The sequence below is a fragment of the Schistocerca serialis genome, chromosome 2 (genome assembly GCF_023864345.2).
Source record: "Schistocerca serialis cubense isolate TAMUIC-IGC-003099 chromosome 2, iqSchSeri2.2, whole genome shotgun sequence".
NCBI lineage: Eukaryota > Metazoa > Arthropoda > Insecta > Orthoptera > Acrididae > Schistocerca > Schistocerca serialis.
Genome location: NC_064639.1, coordinates 1,139,056,842 through 1,139,078,417, shown reverse-complemented (window position 1 = coordinate 1,139,078,417; position 21,576 = coordinate 1,139,056,842).

Sequence of the window (21,576 nt, the reverse complement as noted above, 5' to 3'; positions counted from 1 at the left end):
AATTTCGGACGGGAACAGCGTATTTCCGTTCGTACATTGGTATCACTGAATGCAAGCTTTTATTTCGCGCTCGAGTTTGGCTGTTTACACCTTGCATTTTGTCAAGCACATACGAGCACACATTTGAATGCAGTCAATTATTTACAGCATGAGGTGCATACCCCAACGCTATCCAGAAAAATCAGCCGTGACAGAACACGCCTTAGAAAATGGACACCAAATTCTGTTCGACGAAACATCTGGCGTTATAAGGACGAAGGGAATTTTGGGATAGTGTCATAGAAGAAGCTATTGAAATAATAACTTCTGAAAACACCATCAACAAGGACGGCGGTTTGTAGCTCAGCACAGCCAGGGACCCGGCCATCGCGAGGCTAAAACGGGCGCGACGGACGCGGGATTAAAAACATTATCATATGTGGCGAGGAAGAGAGCACAAGTGACGTCACAGCCAGCACTGTGGCTATATAACGACGTGGCCACGGCGACACAGCAGTCAGTCTTACCACTTGACAATGACTGAGGAGAGCTCGGTCGAAAGCTCGTGGGATTTTAACCACCTGACGCTGCTGGAAGCCCGAGAAAATTATAGTAATTCATATCGCCGCGAAACCATGTATTCATACACTTATTATTTTGTGTCTTGCAGAGAGAAACACCTATATTCTGCAGTGAATTCTCAATTCTTACGCGTAATACTCTTCGCACTTCTCAGCACATTAATATTCTACTTCACACTGAGACGGATTCTGTATGTTAAAACAGAGTTTATTATTACAGTCAAATGCGTAGTGTTCCGAGATGAAAGTCAGGTAACATAAAAAATTTCTGGGTAGGTTGCTGTGTCAGTGGCCCAGATGCAGGACACTACAGCTGTGGGCAAAACAACGACCGTATCCAGTGACAGTTACTTTACAATAAAACATTTCACCATACGCAGGAGAAGTATTTTCTCTTTTACCCTTCTAAGAACGACCTGCATCATTCACACATTTACATACTCTGGGACCATTGTACCTGTTATATCTAATACGAAATTTTAAATGAAAACAAGTAATTTTTATATTATCTTGCACGAATATTTTGTTTTGAGATTTATCAGCAAATAAGACAGGTGAGATCATTTTAATAGCTTTATTTAGTTAAAAAGAGTACACATTTTAATCCTGAATAGTTTTCTTTGAATAAATTATGAAATTATGAAAACTGAAACTGAGCCACCACTATTATTTATCATAAACTGATCACACAATGGCGATTATGGTATTGACAACGAACGAATCATTAAACAAAAGATTATCACATTAATTTTTACAGTTGTTGCACGCCACACTGCTATGGTCCTGACAAGAATGTTATGTCCACCTACAGCACATTGCCCTTGTTTCCCTGTTTTTTGAAGCAGTACACAATGAGCACATTCTCTTCTGACGAGTCACCTTACTGTTGCTGTTAGTTTTGGTTTGAGGGATAGAAATTAAATTCTCCATATCCATGTGTACGGATATCTGTAGGAAGAGATTAGAAGATCTTCTTATCATAAACGGTTGGACCAATTCCATTAGAAGTTCCTTGATGAAATGTCCCCTCTTGTGCAAAAGCCCTTCGTGATACGTGGGATGTTGTGTTGTGTAAGGCATTTACAGCGCTTAAGTTAGTCATGTTGCGTCTTTTGCATGTGTAATTGTGCACAAGCTGGTCCATAACATCCACATCATCCTTCGTCTGGTTGCAATTTCACAATCTCAGGCTTCCATTTCGGATGTTGTTCGTCTACAAAGTTATTATGAGACATGGTACTTAGGACTATTACACACTCGTTTTTATTTGGTGAAAAACTAACCACTGTCATTTCTTTCGTGTTTTCGAATAGACTTGAATTTATTTCACTATTACTATTTGGCTTCATGAATCAGTTGTTCATCCTACGTAACATATATTTAGGAATCATTACTTTCCTGCAGTCCTAGAAATGTTTTCCATGCGTAGAACATACCAACAAGCTTAACAGCATGTAACCTAGTCTCTCCTCTTACGTCATCAGATCCAACCAAATCTAGCGAATCTTCTTATTGTCTCGAACTGACTCACAGACATTTTAGCTCTACGTAATGGATTGGAAACGTTTCGCAGTAAAATTTCCGTGATTGGAAAATACCATTCTTTATCTGCTCCAATTTCAAGGAAAATTCTGTAGAACGTGAACATTTCTTCTTTAGTTACATAATGTCATTTTATTTTTCTTGATATGTTAGCAGTTTCATGCTTGTTTGCCCAGAGACATTAGTACCTACCTCATCGTATCACCACAACTTTGTTCTTCACCCAAAGAGATGCATGCAGCTGCCTGACGAACAACTTCATGGTTTTCATCCGAATCAGTACTTAAGTACATGTCTGAAAAGAAATTGCCTTCAGCTACCCATTAAGTAACAACTGATTCCAAATTTGAGCTTGAGAAACGCATGCTACCTTCTTTCCTTTTTTAGGTGTTTGTTCCGACATTCTGTCTAGAAAAACATGAAAAAATAACCTAAGTGCTCTCTTCTTTCTTGAACTGCTGTGCATGTTATTATTTAGTGTTACAAATGACCCACACCTTTCTTTGTAAAGAGTATCGAATATCAAAATCAAAACTTATGTATAGCAAACTCCTACAATATTTCAGTACTGCTTCACACACTGACAACCATCTTCAGCAACATATCGCTGTTTTACACAACACAGAAGACCGTAGTCTCACAGTTGAACAGAGCTGTAAATTTGTAACAATGTATTTTCTGCAATCACAACACTGCATACTTGTGCCAATAATGCAGTTTCTGAATTTCAACAGAAGTGATTGATTACAAATCAGTCTAATTTAATGACACTACAACATAAACCACGAGGTCCATCGGACCCACGTTATATAAAAGTGTTTTATAAAGTAGAAAATCTAAGTGACACTGAAAACTAATGATGCATATTTCTAATAGTATCTTTAATGCGTTGCTGAATATTGAATGAGAACGTTCCTGATGATTGGGGGATCAATTTTAAGTCTTTCATACAGCAATTAAAGTTTAAACCATTCTCCCGGTCCATTGGACCCACGGTATGCATACTAGGGTTCAAACATAATCAGCCTAGTGTTAAAAATATATACCAGATAAACAAATTTCGAAGTACATTGCACTGTATGTTCATGTCAGCACCCTAAAACACACACAAAAGACGTTCCTGTCTATGGCAAGCGCTTTACCTCTGCAAATTACTTGAGAGACAGGAACAGCGGCACTAAACAACCGCTGAAGCGACATAAAGAGCCTTTACAAGTACCAGGCGCATTCGTTTCGTACCGATCGCCGAACGCTAATGCGGTCGTGGGGGAGCTCATTTCGGAGTGAAGTGTGGCCCTTCTATTATCACGTGGAGCTGAATGGCCATTCGGAACTCGAATATGGGCTGTGATTTCATTGGTCGCTCCCTGATGAAGATTAACGTTCTTTGCTCAACGGCTGAATAGACAGCCGCTTTCAAAACACAGGCTCCCTGTTTTACTTACAAAGTAATATGCTGCCCTTATGGGATCAACGAAGGGTTGAAATCGCAATTTACATCCTGCATCACAGCAAAATAACTTCTGTATATAGAGTGTTAGACTAGAAAGACATCACCTCCTAGAGCAATATGTTCCGAGTCTATTGTTGTCAATATCGTACGCAGCTTCTGATATTAGCTCATGAATACAGTCCAGCTACTGTTCTGCATTCTATTATTAAATACTGCCAAATCCAGAATAACATCCCGACCCTGTTAAGACGGGGGATAACGCAGGGAAAATAGGAGACTTTTGTTTATTCTGTATGTTCGTGTTTCAAGCTTTAACAGGAATTCTTTTTCGATTCAGCGTTTCTAAAGTACGAAAACATTATTATCTCCCTCAGGATCACACTTGCACGTTTCCACTTGTTATTCTTTTTCACTTGGTGATACAATAACCGTCTTGATCGATTCCACTTTCCTCTTCGCAATTCGTTAATGAGCCTTTCGTCGTATGATTAGTTAACAAATGTTTTGAATGTAGGACTTAATTACCTCTTCTTCTAAACTGTATTTTTAGGAAAAGAAACGCCGACGTTCAGACATCTTAAATTCAAGAATTATTATTTTCAAGCGACACTGACCTCATAGTATGAATATGTAAGAGACCTTTCGACCTCTTGATCAAGTAACTGTTCTATGATGTAGGAGCCCGTCAGCATAATCGTTTAATCCATATTCCGGGATGAAACATGGTTTATTAAACCTTGGAATCAAGATGTATAACAATGAAGTGTACTATATGTACACTAGTTTACTCCACATCAGATATATGCTGGATTTAGGATTAAGCAATATATGGTTTCATTTTTAAAACTATACAAGACAAAGAAGCATCTAAAGACACTCATTTAATACGCAAACAACGCGGAATGCTTCGTGAGAAGTAAAAATTTCTCTTGTTCAAGAGCAAACTTAAACCGCTATAAACCGCACATACACACACAAGCACACACAAACGCTTATTTAAGATTTTAACGGAACACAGGACATTTCCTTATCGGTGGTATGATAAGAAATCTGAAACCCGAAAAGATCTTAGTGAGAGTTAATTGATGACGTTTCATTTTCAGTTTTTCCTAACTTATATATTTTCTCCAAACGTTGCAAAGGTTGGTGCAATATGACACTTGTTGCAGTTTTTTTTATGTTACTTCCAGCGCTGTGTTATACCAAAGAGTAAAGCACGAGACAGGGATCACATTGTGGTAAGACTTTCGCGGTGATCAGCAGCACCTCCACAATGTCACAAGTTGCAGCAGCAGACAGCTACACTTGTGTTCTAGTTCTTTCGTGCCTATTTATCGTTTACTACACACAATAAGGAGCGTCTGTGAATACTGTTGTAGAGACTACACCATATTTCAACAAATAATGGTCCATCATCATCTCGTGAATGTCGCAGGTCTTCTTATTTTCGTGCTTGCTAAGATAAAACGTAGAGGAATTTCGCCTTACGCAAGACACCGTTTTATCGCTTTGTTTTCACCCTACTATGTTTCAATACTTTTTATACTCATTTCAGTGCATTTATTTATTTTCTTTGCGGAAATTTGTTGTTACATGTTAACCTGTTGCGTGGGTTACATGAACTTCCGGTACAAAATATTTACATTAGTAAAAGGAGCGATTATAGTCAAATACTGTACATTAGTTTGCGTACGGTACAGTGATGCATATGTCAGTGAGTTGAGGAGTTCTACGATGTTCATTTAAGATATGTCAAAAGTTTTTACTTTTATGGGTAATTTCGGAACAAAGTGGATGTATATATTTTTTATATATCTTACATGAAGCTTAAGTTTGTTTATATTGGTAGCCTTAAATCTCCTACACCATCTACAGCTTGTCATCTGAAAAATAACTAAACGTTTTTCATTTTTCTGTTTATTGTTTATTTGAGAATGCAAATCGCTATATATCAGGTTTCTTATGTTATTTATAGTTTTTAATGTTGTGGTGTTACAGAACACTTTGTTATTTGCAAATGACAAGCTGTAGGTTGTGTGGTAGATTTAAAGCAATCAGCACAAACAACCAATAGTTTCATGTAAGTGATGCAAACAAGTGCATACGCCCACTTTACTTACAAATTTATTTTAAAACTAAAACCCTTAGACACATCGTAAATGAACAACTTAAAATGCCTCAGCTCCGTAATTTATATCTCAGCTCCGTACTGTCTGTGTAGACTATGTATAAAATAATTCTTCACAATAATCAGTTCTTTCAAAAACGTAAATATTTTATGCCAAACGTTAGTACAAACCACATAAAAGGATAATATGTAACAAAACTTTTGCAGAAAGATAATAAACATTATACCACTTAAGTCAGCACAAAAATTGCTGAAACATGATTGAAAACAAAATCATAAAATGGTGTCTTGCACAAGAGGCAATTCTTCTCCAGTAAGATGAATTGTACAACTTTAAAGAGAACGATAAGGAATCTTCAAATTAAGTAACAAGGTACAGATGATGATTTCACTGTACTGGCATTTCTTCCACGTTTACACCTGTATGGAAGTTCCTCCTGAACATGCGACGTTTTACAGTGTGGCCAAAATGAATACTTCCCGGAAACGGTGTAGCAGACACTGACATTACGTAACGAATGCTCAATGTGTTGTTGACGATTTTCTGACGCATAAAAGCGCACGCATTTTCTCCTATTTCAGATATCTGGAGTCACAACCAGGCCACATACGAAAAAACAAAAAAAACATAATTTCCATATATCTCTTCATCATCACTGAAAAATCCAGGTCAGCGCTTAAGATGCACATGTTGTCTGGAAAATTTAACTCGTGTGCGATAAAAAATATAGAAAGGAAAAGATGAAGACGGTTTTTGATGATTTGTTCTCACGACGATTTTTAAATCCCCAGTTTCACAGCAAATGTCGCACATCACTGAAGGATACATTCATTTCGGGTTACATTTCTTTTGGCCGTCATGTATACAGGATAAGCTTTCAAGGAGGAAACATACTTGAAGCATAGTCTCACACGTTCAGTTAAAAACATAAAATTCTTCCTCCCATGTCCGTATGTAAATAAGTAGCAGTGCAACTGCATTCCATAAAGTCGAGAAATGTAGAGGGAACTTTTTAGTTTTCTTGTGCGTCTCCGTACAGTAAAAGGAAAGAGTAAAAACTGCTCAGCTTGCCCGCCTTTGTAGCATCATTCTTCCGTCAACCACCGGTCGCTCTTTCAGTTTGTAGTTTGAAATTTACGTGATGCGAGACTAAATTTTTCTTCACTGTTCATCACATGTATTGTACAAGTTCATAAATGATTTCTCGTACTCTACGACGGAAAGAGTTTTTATCGTATCTTCCCAGTGCTTTCTCCTTCAAATTGGGACATGTGCATCTGTTGCTACTATTACACCCCCCTGCTTCCCGGGATTTGCGAAATTACAAGTTGACAATGACCGTGAATTATGAATTTTGACCCACGTCGGGATAAGGCATCCGAATCCCAAGTAAATAATGATTATTCCTCGGGAAACAGGAGACGTTATAACTTGATTGTTATTGAATGAGTAATTTCATTCTATAACGATCAGTAAATGAAATAATGGAAATAATTTGGAAATAAATTTTGCCAGTGGAAATTTTGCCGAAAGAAATGATTAAGATGTAAAAGCAATTAAAAATCGGCCGCCAGCTCAACTGATGAGCGACAGTACTGTTAAGTACGTGAATAATTGTGTCAAAAATAAAGTTTACCTGTTTGTAGCGCAGCAGGCGGAACGGGGACTTTTACGTAAGTGCTGTGTCAGGCTCAGTAGTCATATAAAGCAATGTCATAACAACCTAACTACACTTATTTTGTTCAGCTAAGCGCAATGCTGACAACACAGATAATTATCTATCGAGATTTTGAATAATGGACTGTCTTTCTGTCTTTAAAATTAGGTACTTAGCACAGTTTTATCTACTGATAGTAAAATATATTGCCAATAATTGGTTAACTATGTTTTGAATGATAAAAATTCATTAATTGGGGGATCGTCAGGTGGAATAAGCTTTATAGTTTCAAGAAATATCCTCGAATTAACTTCGGCTGAATATGCATTGAAATAAATCTTAATAATCAAATTTATTACTTCAGTCTATTATTAAGTTACTACGGTTGGCGTAAGCTTATTAAGTGCAACAATTAACTTCGATAACCAGTCTTTAATCTACACCGTCTATGCAAATAATTTAATAATTAACATATTTTCTCTTGATAATGGCGTGACAGACTCGGTTCAATAAGGTAAGGATTGGAAGGAACCTACTTGGTGTTATTGTCGGGTGGAATGTAACTGAAACACTTCGATTATAAAGTGCTTGTTATTAGTTGTTCAACTTCAGAGAAAAGCAGTCACTGGCAAGCCTTCTACAATTTTATCCTACGAAAATTACGTACATCCTACTTCTCTCGTTGTCGGTGATCGACGGAAGTCCACGGCAGCGACACAATGTGGCAGCGGGCTTTTACTGTTGCGACTTGGGCCCACAGTGCGCTTCACATTTAAGTCCTCGTTTCTTCAGCACTTTGCCCATTAATCCATAATAACTTGCCCGGCCATGCTTCCAAATATGCCGACCATTACTCTCCCGTCGTACTTAGATCCACACACTAGCCGTTAGATGTAACACAGCTAGGACTAGCAGCACTCGACTGCACGTCTTACTCCGAGCACGGCGTCACTGCTACTACTGCCCGCTGGCGCGCTCCCGCGCCCAGAGGCGCGACAAAACAATCTCTCTGACTTCAACGTTAACTAAATATGCCCTGACTTGCCAGTGTTAAATATTACATAATTTAAACATAGTATTTACAATACATATTTACACTAGACAATACATCGTATACAAACAGTTTCATGTGTTAAGTAAGCGAAAAAATTCATAGGAAGGACCGCGTTGTAGCGTCACACTACGTTTATGTGAGAATAAAACGTCCAGATAACTGAGGTCCTTCAGTGCGTTGGCAAATGATTAACCTTCGTAATTTTGTGATCAATGAAGTCAGTAGGAAAAAATTAATAACGCTTCTTTACTGACAGTAGATAGGGACATGCGATTTGAAACCACGTGCACAGTCAAAATCAAATAGTGAATCTTCTTTTAGAACCTTTTTACGACGACTGGAGTAGCACATTCGGTGGCCCGTAAGCAAATGACTGAAATCATATCCATCGAAACTCGTCAAACCTAAAAATACGACTGAAAGCTGTGGGTGTACCTCCTAAAATTCGTCAGGCACATTTCCCCTGATGTTTTTGACAGATGTTTCGTTTCTGCAATGTGTAGCTACAACCGTCCCTACTAAATACTGTTCATCACGTCTTTCATCGGACGTCCAGTGACGACAAAGAGCGTCGGTTTCGGTTTCTTTCTCTTTAGAATCAAAATGATTTTTAAAGCGGAATTTTACGTAGCCAGTCGATAGAGTGGTCCGAAATCTGCGATGTGCTATATTCGTTTTATCGGTACATATTACCAAGGAGAGCAAAAATCGAAGAACCTAGTACTCCAGTAGCGAGTGACCAGTGCTGCTGCATGGCGGTAGCAGATAGCGCGGACTAGGGAGGTTCTATCGCTGCTGGTATGCTACAGCATATACTCAGTCCAGTTACATTGAAGTAACCACCTGTCACAAGCCTGAATGACCACCTTTTGTAGCACAGAAGTGCAGGAAGAGAGTCAATGATGGTCTGGAAGGCACCGGAAGGGGTGTGAAGCCATGTCGAGTGCAGTGCCATTGCCAGCTGCCCTGGATTTCGCGGTCGAGGATCAATGGCACGAACAACCCAATCGAGGCAGATTCTCGACAGGGCTTAAACCGATGAGTTTGGTGGCATGGATACTACTGTAAACTCTTCCTATTGCTCTTTGAACCACGCACGTACACTGACAGCTGTGTGACACATTTCTTTCTCCTGCTGGTAGATGGCAGTTGTGCCGAGGAGACAAAAAGCAGCATGTAGGGGTGAACATAGTCCCCAAGGATATACACATGCCTGTGTTGGTCAACGTGGACATCCAGAACGACGAGATCACTCACAGTATGCCACGAAAATATTCCCCAGGCCATACTGCTCCGTCCTGTGGTCTTGACCCTCCCGAAGATTTTTGCAGGGCCGCACACACGAACGGCCTTCTGTCCAAGGAGCATAAAACGTGATTCATCGAAAACGGCCACTTCTCGGCACTCAGTGGAGTCCGGTTGTGGTACTGGTGTACAAATTCCAGGCTTCGGCGCCACTGAACAGCAGTCAGCGTGGTTTCGTTAACTACGCACCTGCTGCGGAGGCCCGTACACAGCACAGTTTGCTGAAAGTTGTTTAGGAGACGCTTGGTTCATCTGATAATCAGTTACCCAACAGCTGCACGTTTATTCGGCCGTACCCATAGCCGCAGCTGTTGTTTAACCCCTGTCATCTGTGGCCTGTGATGCACCACAGTTGCCTCACCTCTGAATAGCTGTGTCCTGCCATGCACGGTATACTTTAACCACGGTGGCTCGTGTGCAGTTTACTGACTTGTTCGTTTCGGGAGTGCTCCCACACTTGGCCCGAATACTCTTCTGGAAATCAAATAAATCGGCAACGACTGCTTTCCGAGTGCCCACCGAGATGCTTTGTATGCCCACTACATCCAATGCTCCCATCTTCAGTCTACGACTGATTATATAAGTTGACGTCGAATGTAGGCGATGATCACATTAATGTTACTGGTTCAAATGCCTCTGAGCACTATGGGACTTAACTTCTAAGGTCATCAGTCCCCTAGAACTTAGAAATTAAACCTAACTAACCTAAGGAAATCACACACATCAATACCCGAGGCAGGATTCGAACCTGCGACCGTAGTGGTCGCGCGGATCCAGACCGTAGCGCCTAGAACCACTCGGCCATCCCGGCCGGCAATGTTACTGGACCGTGAATAATGCACCTGTTTTAATGAGGTACTTCTTTTTCGTCGACCTTTTCGCGTGTCCGCCGGCGCGCCTTCACGTATCGATGTGCTAACACTCTCTCAGCTATCCGGCCAGGTAATGAGGTACCCAGCAATGTTACCATAAAATAAAGGTAGCGTTAACAAATCTGGTAATTGCTTAGTTTGGTAGTGGTAGAGACACGTTTTGCGAACAATGTTTTGTCCTTTTTTGGGTCATATGTTGCGGTCCACCAATTATTTTCAAACGCCAACAACTTCATCTCAGAGTAGCACACACCCCAATTATTATTGGGTCTATTCCAATCTCCGTTTTTTATAGAATTTTTGTCCTCTACAGCTTCCATTAGTACACTGTTAGGTATTCGTTGATGTCTCAAGTTACGTCCTACTATTCTATCTCTTCATGTATTTTCCATGTATTTCTTTCGTCGCCAATTTTACGGAGAACTTACTCATTTCTTACCTTATACATACACCTATTTTTCCCACATCCTTCAATAGCAACACATCTCGAACTTTTTGATTCTCTTCATTTCCTGTTTTCCCGCGGTCCATGACTCACTACCGTACAATACAGTGTTCCAGAACTTCATTCTCATAAACTTCTTCCTCCAATTAAGACAAATGTTTGTCACTAATAGATTTCGTTTGGCAACAATTGCCCTCTTTGCCTGTGCAAGTCTGCTTTGTACATCCTCCTAGCTTCTTCCATCACGTATTATTTTGCTATCAAGGTAGCAGAATTCCACCATTTCGTGGCCTCCCTGGAACGAAAGGAATTTTACGTGCAGCAACCACTTTTGGTTTATTAATATCACTAATATAAAAGTTAATACAGTAGTTATTATTAAAAAGAAAATAAATTTTGTTTGTGGGTACACCAGATTTATAAAATTATAGTAAAAGCCTTTTACACACCTACAGGATGCCGGAGATGAAGTACGACTGAAACTTAATCTTTAATGAAATAAATGATTGGAGTACCGTCGTAAGTTGCATTAGGAAGTATCCTTTATTTATTAATGTTGACTAGTTTCGGACTTGCATCCATTCTCAAACCATCCTACGGGAACAAAATTGCAGCAAATGTTATACCAGTAATACCATTTCACCATGAGTATGACAATAATTCCTGTTGCGACAGTATACAAACTAGGTTTCATCCTGTCATCGTAAGTGACTGAATACAGTTATACATGTTTGCGTGCAACAACCATAACAAATATTCCAAATGGTAATACAGATACTTTAGCATAAAGTAGACAAGCTAGAATGAGCGGTGCGATGACAGCTAGTGCTGGAGATGTCTATATGCAGTGCTCATTGTAACTTTTTACTGTATGCTGAAGTATCTGTGTTATTTGCTATGGTTATTCCACGCATACACATAAAACTGTATTCAGTCATTTACAATGGCGGTGCGTAATCTTGTTTGTATTATGTTACAACACGAACTATTGTCATACTCATGCTGTTCTGGTATTACTGTTACAGAATCTGCTATAATATTGTTCCCGTAGAAATGTTTAAGAATGGACGTAAGTTCGAAACTTGTAGCCATCAATAAATTAAGCATACTCTTAAATGGAACTTACGACGATAATCTAACCATTTATTTCAAAAAAACGTTTCAATAAATGAGTTGGATAATTTAACAAACAAGCCTGTATTCACAGCTTTCAACGAAAAACTCAGACCAAGATTCCTGCCTTGTGCATATAAAGATATTTAAAATTACACTGTTTTGAGAGGCGGCGCTTTATATAGTTCTATAAATTTATTGAAAATCCTGATTTACACACCGCTGTCTTGATAGTTTGTTAAACAATCAGTTTGTCGTGACCACAGGAGAAATAGCTACCGGTCGTAGGAAACCAAGTTTAACCAAGTTTAGCAATTTCAAACGGCTACTTCGTGCAAATCGTGCAACCGGCGCTCTCTGCCTGGAGCCTATTTGTCGCTGCTAGTAGGAGCTCGTGAATTTTGATCCCATTCCTGAACGTATCTTTTATTTCCTTCATTCTTTTTTCGATCTAGAGATTGAACAGTAGGAGAGAAAGACACCCCGTCTGACACTCTTTTTCACTTCATTTTTGTTCTTCCGGTCTTATCCCTTCGTCTTGGGTATTGTACTTAGAGAAGAAACTAATTTTCATATGATGTGTCACTGCCAAATAACATAGCTGGAAGAAACTACAGAAAGTAACGGAAAGAAATGCTCAGGGAGAAGTACAGAAATGACACTTTTATTCAAACACTGAATTAGTGGGTATTTAAGATGTCCCCATGACCACTAAAAAGGACGGGGCGTGATTCTTAGTGGGGTGTATGATCACCATGGAAGGTAATACATACTCCGCAACGAACTCCCATGCTGGTCACAAGGATGGTAACTTGTGGAACATTGACAACCGTTGGATGGTCGTTGGTGAACATGGACATGCAGCAATGCGTCTCCACAACGCATGCCACACGTGCTCGATGGGATTTAAGTCGAAAGAACGGGCAGGCCAATCCATTCAATGAAGATCTAGCCAGCTGTACTGTCATCCATAACAATTAAGTCGGGCCGAATCCACCGCTGGAAAGACGCATTTGGCGAAGGATACTGAGATACATAACGTTGACTGGCTAGTGAACCGTAATCACAGATTTGGAAATCAGTAGGTCCTACGCCCATGCAACATAGCGCCTCCCCACATCATAACGCGTAGACCACCAAACCGATCATGTTCGACAATGCTGGACGTATCCTCACATAGCGAGGGGTGGGAACACGTAATGAAACCGGGAACATTTTCGAACATGATAGTTTTGTTGGTACCGTCATTACGGTGTGGGGAGGCATAATTTTGCGAGGATCTACCGAACTCTAAATCTTTGAACACTCAACACCTCATTATCAACGTTGTGACCAGCACGTCCTCGACTAAAAGTGTAATTTCTGTACGTCTCAATGTGTATTTCTTTCAGTTATCTTCTGTACTATATTGTAGACTTTCTTTCTCTGTGTGGTCCAACTTTCTTCGAGCTAAGTTACTTGGTAGTGACACATCATGCGAAAGTTACTTTCCTCCTTAAGTTTTACACTACTTTCGTCCTTAAGTTTTACACACGAGTGTACATTTCTCATCTTTTCTGAAAGACTGCACCTGTTTTCTTGAAAATTTCTAACAAATTGCGCCATTTTACTTCGTCGAAAAATTTTTGTAGAACGACAAATCCCACAAATAAGTCTTGATTTTTATTGAGTCTGTCTTCAGCTATCAAACTCGATGTCAGAACTGCCTCTGTGGTGCCTTTACCTATCCTCAAGCCAAACTCATTGGCACATGAAATATTCTTAACTTTCCTTACCAGTCTTTTGTGTATTAGGTTAGTCAGCAACTTACATACCTGTAGGTCTCACCAAATTCTGCCATTAGCCCTTCTGGAGATGTCCATTCGCTGTATCAACAACCGCAGAGAACTGTAAACACACATACTCCCTCACTACTTCTTGAATCTCCTCGTCAGTTCTCTCCAGCTTCAGCCTGTTCTTCATTAATACTAAATTGTCATCTGAATCTATATCTGCTCCGGGGTATCCATTAAAATTGAATATCTGACTTCAGAATATCCGTCTAACCTTTATGCAAACCAGTTGGAATCTTCCCGCGTCTCCAGGCTTTTTCCAAGTATACATGCTCTCTTGCGAGATTTGAACATTATGTCGTCGCTATTTAAGATGGCTCCATGGACACTACAAAAGACGGGACGTGATTCTTAGTGGGGTGTGTGATCACCATGGAAGGTATTACACACTCCGCAACGAACACCCATGCTGGTCGCAAGGATGGTAACTTGAGGAAGATTGACAACCGTTGACAACCGCTTCCAGAACTTTATTACTCTTTTTTGTTCTCATTACCATATTTTCCCGTAAAACCATCTACAATTCCTTCTCCTACCACAGCGTTCAACCCAACCCCCGCCCCCCCTCCCCCCCCATGATTCTTGTAGACATTCATTTCCCTTTACATACTGAATTACCCGTTCAATTTCCTTATATATTTTCTCTAACTCTCCATCTTCTGCTTGTGGCGTCAGCAAGTATACTTGAACTATTGTAGCTTATGTGTTTTTCTGTCGGTTCTGATCAGAATAATCCTATTAAGAAACTGTTCACAGCAGTTCACTCTCCACAATATCTACAATATTTTCTTATTCATAAAGAATTCCACTATCTTTGTACCATTTTCTGCTGCTGTTGATATTACACTATATTCTTCTGGCCAGAACTGCTTGTCTTCTTTACATTTGATTTCACTAACTCCCACTATATCTAGACTGAGTCTCTGATTGCCACTTTCAGATTTTCTATCTTCCATGCCATATGCAGACTTCTGATATTCCATGCTTCGACTTGTAGAAAGTTACCATTGGTCACTTAGTCTTTTTCTCATGGTCACCTCCTTCTTGGTAGTTCCTTCACGAAGATCTGAATGGAGAAATTAATTAGCAATTTTTTCCAGCGAAGAGATCATATAAGAGATTTATTCAGTTGGGGGCCACATGTTCTGTGGATACGCTTTCTGCATCCTCACGCAGTTGGTCATTGCTGATTCTTCCGCCTTTTAGATGAAGTTTCCGATCCCAAGAGCAAGAGAGTGACGCAAAGCTCTGTCCGTTCCTCCACCCTCCTTCACAAGGGCATTGTCTTTGTGGTGTCACCGCCAGACACCACACTTGCTAGGTGGTAGCCTTTAAACCGGCCGCGGTCCGTTAGTATACGTCGGACCCGCGTGTCTCAGTGATTGCAGACCGAGCGCCGCCACACGGCAAGTCTAGTCTAGAGAGACTCCCTGGCACTCGCCCCAGTTGTACGGCCGACTTTGCTAGCGATGGTTCACTGTCTACATACGCTCTCATTTGCCGAGACGACAGTTTAGCATAGCCTTCAGCTACGTCATTTGCTACGACCTAGCAAGGCGCCATATTCAGTTACTATGTATCCTGAACAGATAATATTGTGAATCATGTACCGTCAAGAGCGACGTTCATCATTAATGGATTAAAGTTAAGTATCAAACTAATAATGTCCGCTTTCTGAACTCTCATTCCTTGTCATGTTCCAGACCTCACGTCAGTATAGTTCTTCCCTCCTCACGCCAGCCTGCGTGAGCTGAAACGCGTGCATTTCGGCCTCCAGTTGTAACACGGTGTTGGCTCTTCTGCCAACCCAACAGTCTTCTTATAGCGGATGACTTCGACTGCCGTTGCAGTTGCATGTAACGGCTGTCGCAGCATTTGTATGCATAATGAGCGCGCAATTCTGGCACGCTTCACGAGCATCGCCCGTATACGCAGCGCCAGTAGGTCAGCGGAAGTGTGTTTAAGTAGAAGTGTCGCTTTGTCCGACTTCCTAGTCATCACCATGTAGGTGGTGTGCATGTGCACGATATGTGGGGCGCCGGAACTGAACTGCACGAGCTGACACTACCGTTCTGTGTAAACCGTTCCTCTCGTATCTGTTTAAAAATCGTAAGAAGTTTTGATCTTCCGTACAGCAGTAAGCTGATCGAAATCTTCTACTCTGTCACTGAAAGACCACACTGGCGCCGAAACGTACGAAAGTAGAGCACGCCAAAATGATGAATTTGATCTTCCGAAACTGTAAAAAGGTTCCTCCTTTCATGAATCGTACGAATACCGAAATGGCATCGAGTGAGACAAGTCTTCGCGGAATAAAAACCCAACAAAAACTGCTCAACTGTTATGTGAAAGAGCTTGTTCTTCTAGTAATAGTTTATCGTAGCTCGCTGTAGCAACGGAGGGTAAGAGCGGAGGTCATTCAAGTTCTGTCCGCCGCTCGTGGTCTTGCGGTAGCGTTCTCGCTTCCCGCGTACGGGGTCCCGGTTTCGATTCCCGGCCGGGTCAGGGATTTTCTCTGCCTCGAGATGACTGGGTGTTGTGTGTCTTTCATCATAATTTGATACTCATTCACTCGCAAGTCGCCGTAGTAGCGTTAAAGAACTTTTCGAGCGGCGGCCGAACCGCCCCGCGAGGGGTCTCCCGGCCACCAATGCCATACGCTCATTATTATTATTCAAGTTCTCAGGCATGGCCGTCGGAGAGATGCACATAATTATAGGCCTATATAACTGCAGCACAGGAAATTGTGAAGATGTGATAAGAAGACGGATCACGCTAGGCCGAGTGGCTATGCGGAAGCTCACCAATATCTGGCAGAGCAGAGTAATATTGTAGATCCGGCTAGTTGAAACACTCGTGTTTTCTGTCTTCTTTTATGGTTGCGAAACATGGACACTCAAGGCCAGAGACAAACAGCGCATTGATGCGTTTGAGCTTTGCTGCTGGCGTTGGATGCTACGCATAAAATAACAACAAATGTGTCCATTACTGAAAAATTCGATATCCCCGGACGCCTTTCTTTTCGAGTCACCGAAAAAAATTCTCCAGTTCTTTGGCCATATTGTGAGAAGAGATGGAGAAAATTTAGAGAAAATAATCTTGCAAGGGAAGATCGAGGGCACGAGACAAAGAGGAAGAGCAGCGAGCAGATGGATCAAATCAAGAAGAACTCTGATCTACCTCTTCAGCAGGCACTAAGAGAAGCTGACAACTGGGGGATGGAGACGCTTGGTTCATAGGGTCATGACGCTCAGCAATGAGCACAACGGCTTATGAGATGAAATATAATTGAGAACGTCAATCTTTTGTAGAATGATGCCTTTTTGAGAACGAAAACCTGTCTGCCATGAGACCGATAGGACTGCAGACAATGGCGCTCACGCTTGGATCCGGATAGCATTTAATACAGTTCCGGTCTGCCATGTAGTGAACAAAATACACTCAGGTGACAAACGTACGGGATAGCCAAGTGTACGTATACAGGTGGCGCACACAAGGCATAAAAAGTTAGTGCATCGGTACTCAGGCGATTCATGTGAAAAGGTTCCCGACGTGATTATGGCAGCACAACGAGAGTTAACAGACTCTGAACGCGGAATGGTAGTTGGAACTAGAAGCATCAAAAATGGTTCAAATGGCTCTGAGCACTATGGGACTTAACATCTGAGGTCATCAGTCCCCTAGAACTTAGAACTACTTAAACCTAACTAACGTAAGGACATCACACACATCCATGCCCGAGGCAGGATTCGAACCTGCGACCGTAGCGGTCGCGCGGTTCCAGACTGAAGCGCCTTTAACCGCGTGGCCACACTGGCCGGCGAACTAGAAGCATCGCGTATTCCATTTCGGAAACCGTTACGGATTTCAATATTCCTCGATCCATATGGTAAAGTGTGTGCCGAGAATACCAAATTCTGGTCGTAAATCTCACCACGGACAACACAGTAGCCGACAGCCTTAATTTAACGATCGAAGACAGCGGCGTTTGGGTGGAAATAACCGCAGAAATGTATGTGGGACGTAATACGAACATATCCGTTAGGACAGCGTGGCAAATTTTGGCGTTAATGGCCGACTCGAGTGCCTTTGCTAACAGCACGACATGGCCTGCAGAGCCTCTCCTGGGCTCGTGACCATGTTGGTTGGACTCTAGACAATTGTAAACTTATGACCTGGTCAGAACAGTCCCCATTTCAGTTGGTAAGTGCTGGTGGTAGGGTTCGAGTGTGGCGCACACCCCACGAAGCCATGTACCTAAGTGTTAAGGCACTGTGAAAGCAAGTGGTGGGTTCATAATGGTGTGGGTTGTGTTTACATGTGTAGGCGCCCCAGTGGTCCCAATCGCCTACGGTGGACTGGAGGCCGAGCGGTGACCTCTCCAGTTGTCATGATGCTAGGAAATGACTGTAGACGCGTCAGAAACGCCAAGGGAACATTATTAATTCATAACACCTTTATTCCTGCCGAGTACAGTGTGGCTTGGTGATATCAACGACCTTATCGAGTCCTCGCTGACTCGTAGCGATGGCACCAGCTCCGGGCCGCACAGTCTTGCTAGCGCAGCGCCGCGTGCTCTGACGTAGCTGAGGAATGCCCTTACTTCGGCCGCGCGTGGCTGGCGGCGCCCAGCTGGGCGGCCGGCTCGGCTGGCGGACAGCAGAGGCTGCTGCGCGTGGAGGCTCTGGGTTGGAGTCCCGGCGCTGTCGGCACGAGAGGCGTTCTCGTAGTGCGGAGTGTACTCTGTCCCACTCAGTCTTCTTCCCTGCTACTCCTAGTGGCTCGTCCGCGGCGGACGGGCAGAACGGGCTGCAATCCCCCAGCGTCGTCGGCTCACCCGGTCGTGGCGGCGGATGCACAGGGCCTAGGCCCCGCACGATCTCGACGACGGCTCACTGATGTGGTCAGCATTGGCGGCGAGCGAGTCTGCCGCGATGTCTGCTCATCCTGGGTTGATGATTGACAGCGGCAGTAGAGAGGACCAGAGCTGGTACTGTCCCCTCACGTCTGCTGCTGGATGGGCCGCCCTTACTGCAACATCTCCTTAGTAAAGCTTAACACGTCGATCACCGAGCTGAGCGCTATGCAGCGACCCAGTACACATCTAACTGCAAGTCTAACTGCGAGTGTCTTGTTGCTATCAAAGCTGGCGTATTTAAAGGAAGAACAAGCGACGTCCTGACGTCATGCTCATTTGTAATGAATGTATTCGTGCCACTGGTGATTCATCTGTCATACTCGCCCCTTAGGTGTTCTTGCGACAGAGTTACGTGTTGCCTTGAAGAGCATTCTGGACATTTCGAGTGAATGACTTGGCCACCCAGTTCGCCCAACATGAACCCCATCGTACATTTATTTGATAGGATGTGGAAGTCAGTTCGTGCACATAATCCTGCACCGGCAATACTTTCGCAACCTGTTTCAATATTTCTGCAGGGGACTTCCAACGACTTGTTGAGTCCATCCTGCATCGAGTTGCTGCACTACCCCGGGCAAAAGCAGGTCCTACACGACATTGTGAATTATCGCATGACTTTTTCCCCCTCAGTGTGTAGACGGTTACATAGTATGGGACCAAATCTAGAACTGGATTCAGGACTTATTTTCCGATAGAACTCAAGTCGTTCTTAACGGGAAAAATTTACCGATATCAAGGTATTTTCGAGTGTACGTCGAAAGAAAATTATAGGACTGCTACTGTTTACAGTTTATATTAATGATCGACTGGATCCCTGAGGCTATTCGCGGACGATTCTGTTGTCTATAGCAGGGTTTTAACGCTAGAAAACTGTACCGGTATTCAGGAAGACCTGTAGAGGATAGACACGGCTGTGTTGATTGTCAGTTGACAGTGATTGTAAGTAAAAGGTACGTATTGTGCAAAAATAGCTGAAGAGCTCCACTACTGTTTGGTGACGCTATTGGCAACAAACCACTGTAAATAGTAACAACCGTAACATACCTAGGAGTAACCACCCAAAGTGAATGCAAATGGAATGACCACATAAAACAAATAATAGCAGGGAAAGCAGATGACAGATTGAGATTCATTTGGAGGATCTTCAGGAAATGCAAAACATTCTTTGAAGGAAGTGGCTTATGAAACACTCTTTCGATCCACTTTTGAGTACTGTTCAACGATATGGGTCCCTTGTCAAGATGTGTTAGCGGGACTGTTTGTTGGCACAAGAGCGTTATACAACTAACTCCAAAGGTAGATGTTACAAGAGAGGTGTTGTGCATCTGAAAAGGCTGACTACAAAATTTCCGAGAGAGTATATTCCATCAAGTGTTGGGTAACGTATTACCTTCTTCCTCATACGTCTCGTGAAATGGCCGCAACGACAAAATCAGAGAAATTATAGCTCATTCGGAGCTTAATCGACAGTCATTTTCTACACGCACTGTTCGTGACAGGAGCAGAAGAGTGGGGGAGAGATAGCGCTGCTAGGAGTACGCTACGTTACTCCCCGAAAGGTGCCTTGGGTGAATAGATGTAAATGTTTCACAATTTTTCCACCATCGTTGAAATTCTTGGTGATCCTGATTGAAATCTCAAATGTCTTTATCTAATCCATACCATACAAGTCTTTTCTTTCTCTTACCAGTCGTTTTTAGCGCTATCTGATTTGCGAGTAATAGAATAAATATTCTCAGATCAGCACGACACTATAAATATCGCTAATGTCTAGTATAGACGTTTCTTACTCACATATTACACCAGGGATAAATATCTTGCAACCATTTCTTGCCGACGACGTTGCTGAATGCGGTAATGCCGTGATACTCGATCTGGTTGTGATATTGTAAGAAATTTTCAACGCCGGAAAACAATATTACTTCTTCTACACCCTACAGAAAGAGGTGGCTCAGTGCTAAGACACTGCAATCGCATCCAGAGAAACAATTCAAATCTCTATATGGAAACACAGATTTATATTCTAAGTTGGTTCCCTTAATGTAAATGACGGAACGATTTGTCTTAAAAGGACATGGGCGATTTCTTTCTCCGTTAGTTTCCAGTTCGAGATTGGACTCTTCGTTCCGTCCTGGATTCCTTCTTTTACAATCGCCCTTAGTTCCTTATCTTTCATTTCGTTTTTTTAATTAAAATTTTTTTTTTGTTATTTCTATTACGTGGCATAAGATACTGTTAATAGTAGTTAGTGATCATATGCCGATGTTATGTCCGTCGCCACCTTTGGTACTTCCTCTCACGGACCAGAGCTTTTACTCTTAACTGAGCCAAAATAAGGAATAAAAACTCAATTCCAGTTATCCTTACAAAATACAAACCAGACCAATACACGTTTGGTATTTCATTCAGAGATCAGTGAAACGCAGCAGAAAACCAGCTCACCGCAATTGTTATTACAGCTGCTACGCCTCTGCCCCTCATGACGACGTAACCAGCCAGTTACACGCGGTGGGCACTATTATAGTTCAGTGTGCAGTGTGGAGCCCGATCCACGGTGCGCATTCAAAGTTTTCACATTATCCAATGACTGTTGGAGTCCTGGTGATGATAGTTACTGTCAGATAGTAGTTTTATGAGCCAAAGCTGGTACACAGTGTAATTACAATTTCGTGTGAAATTTTCTGTCAAGCTATTAA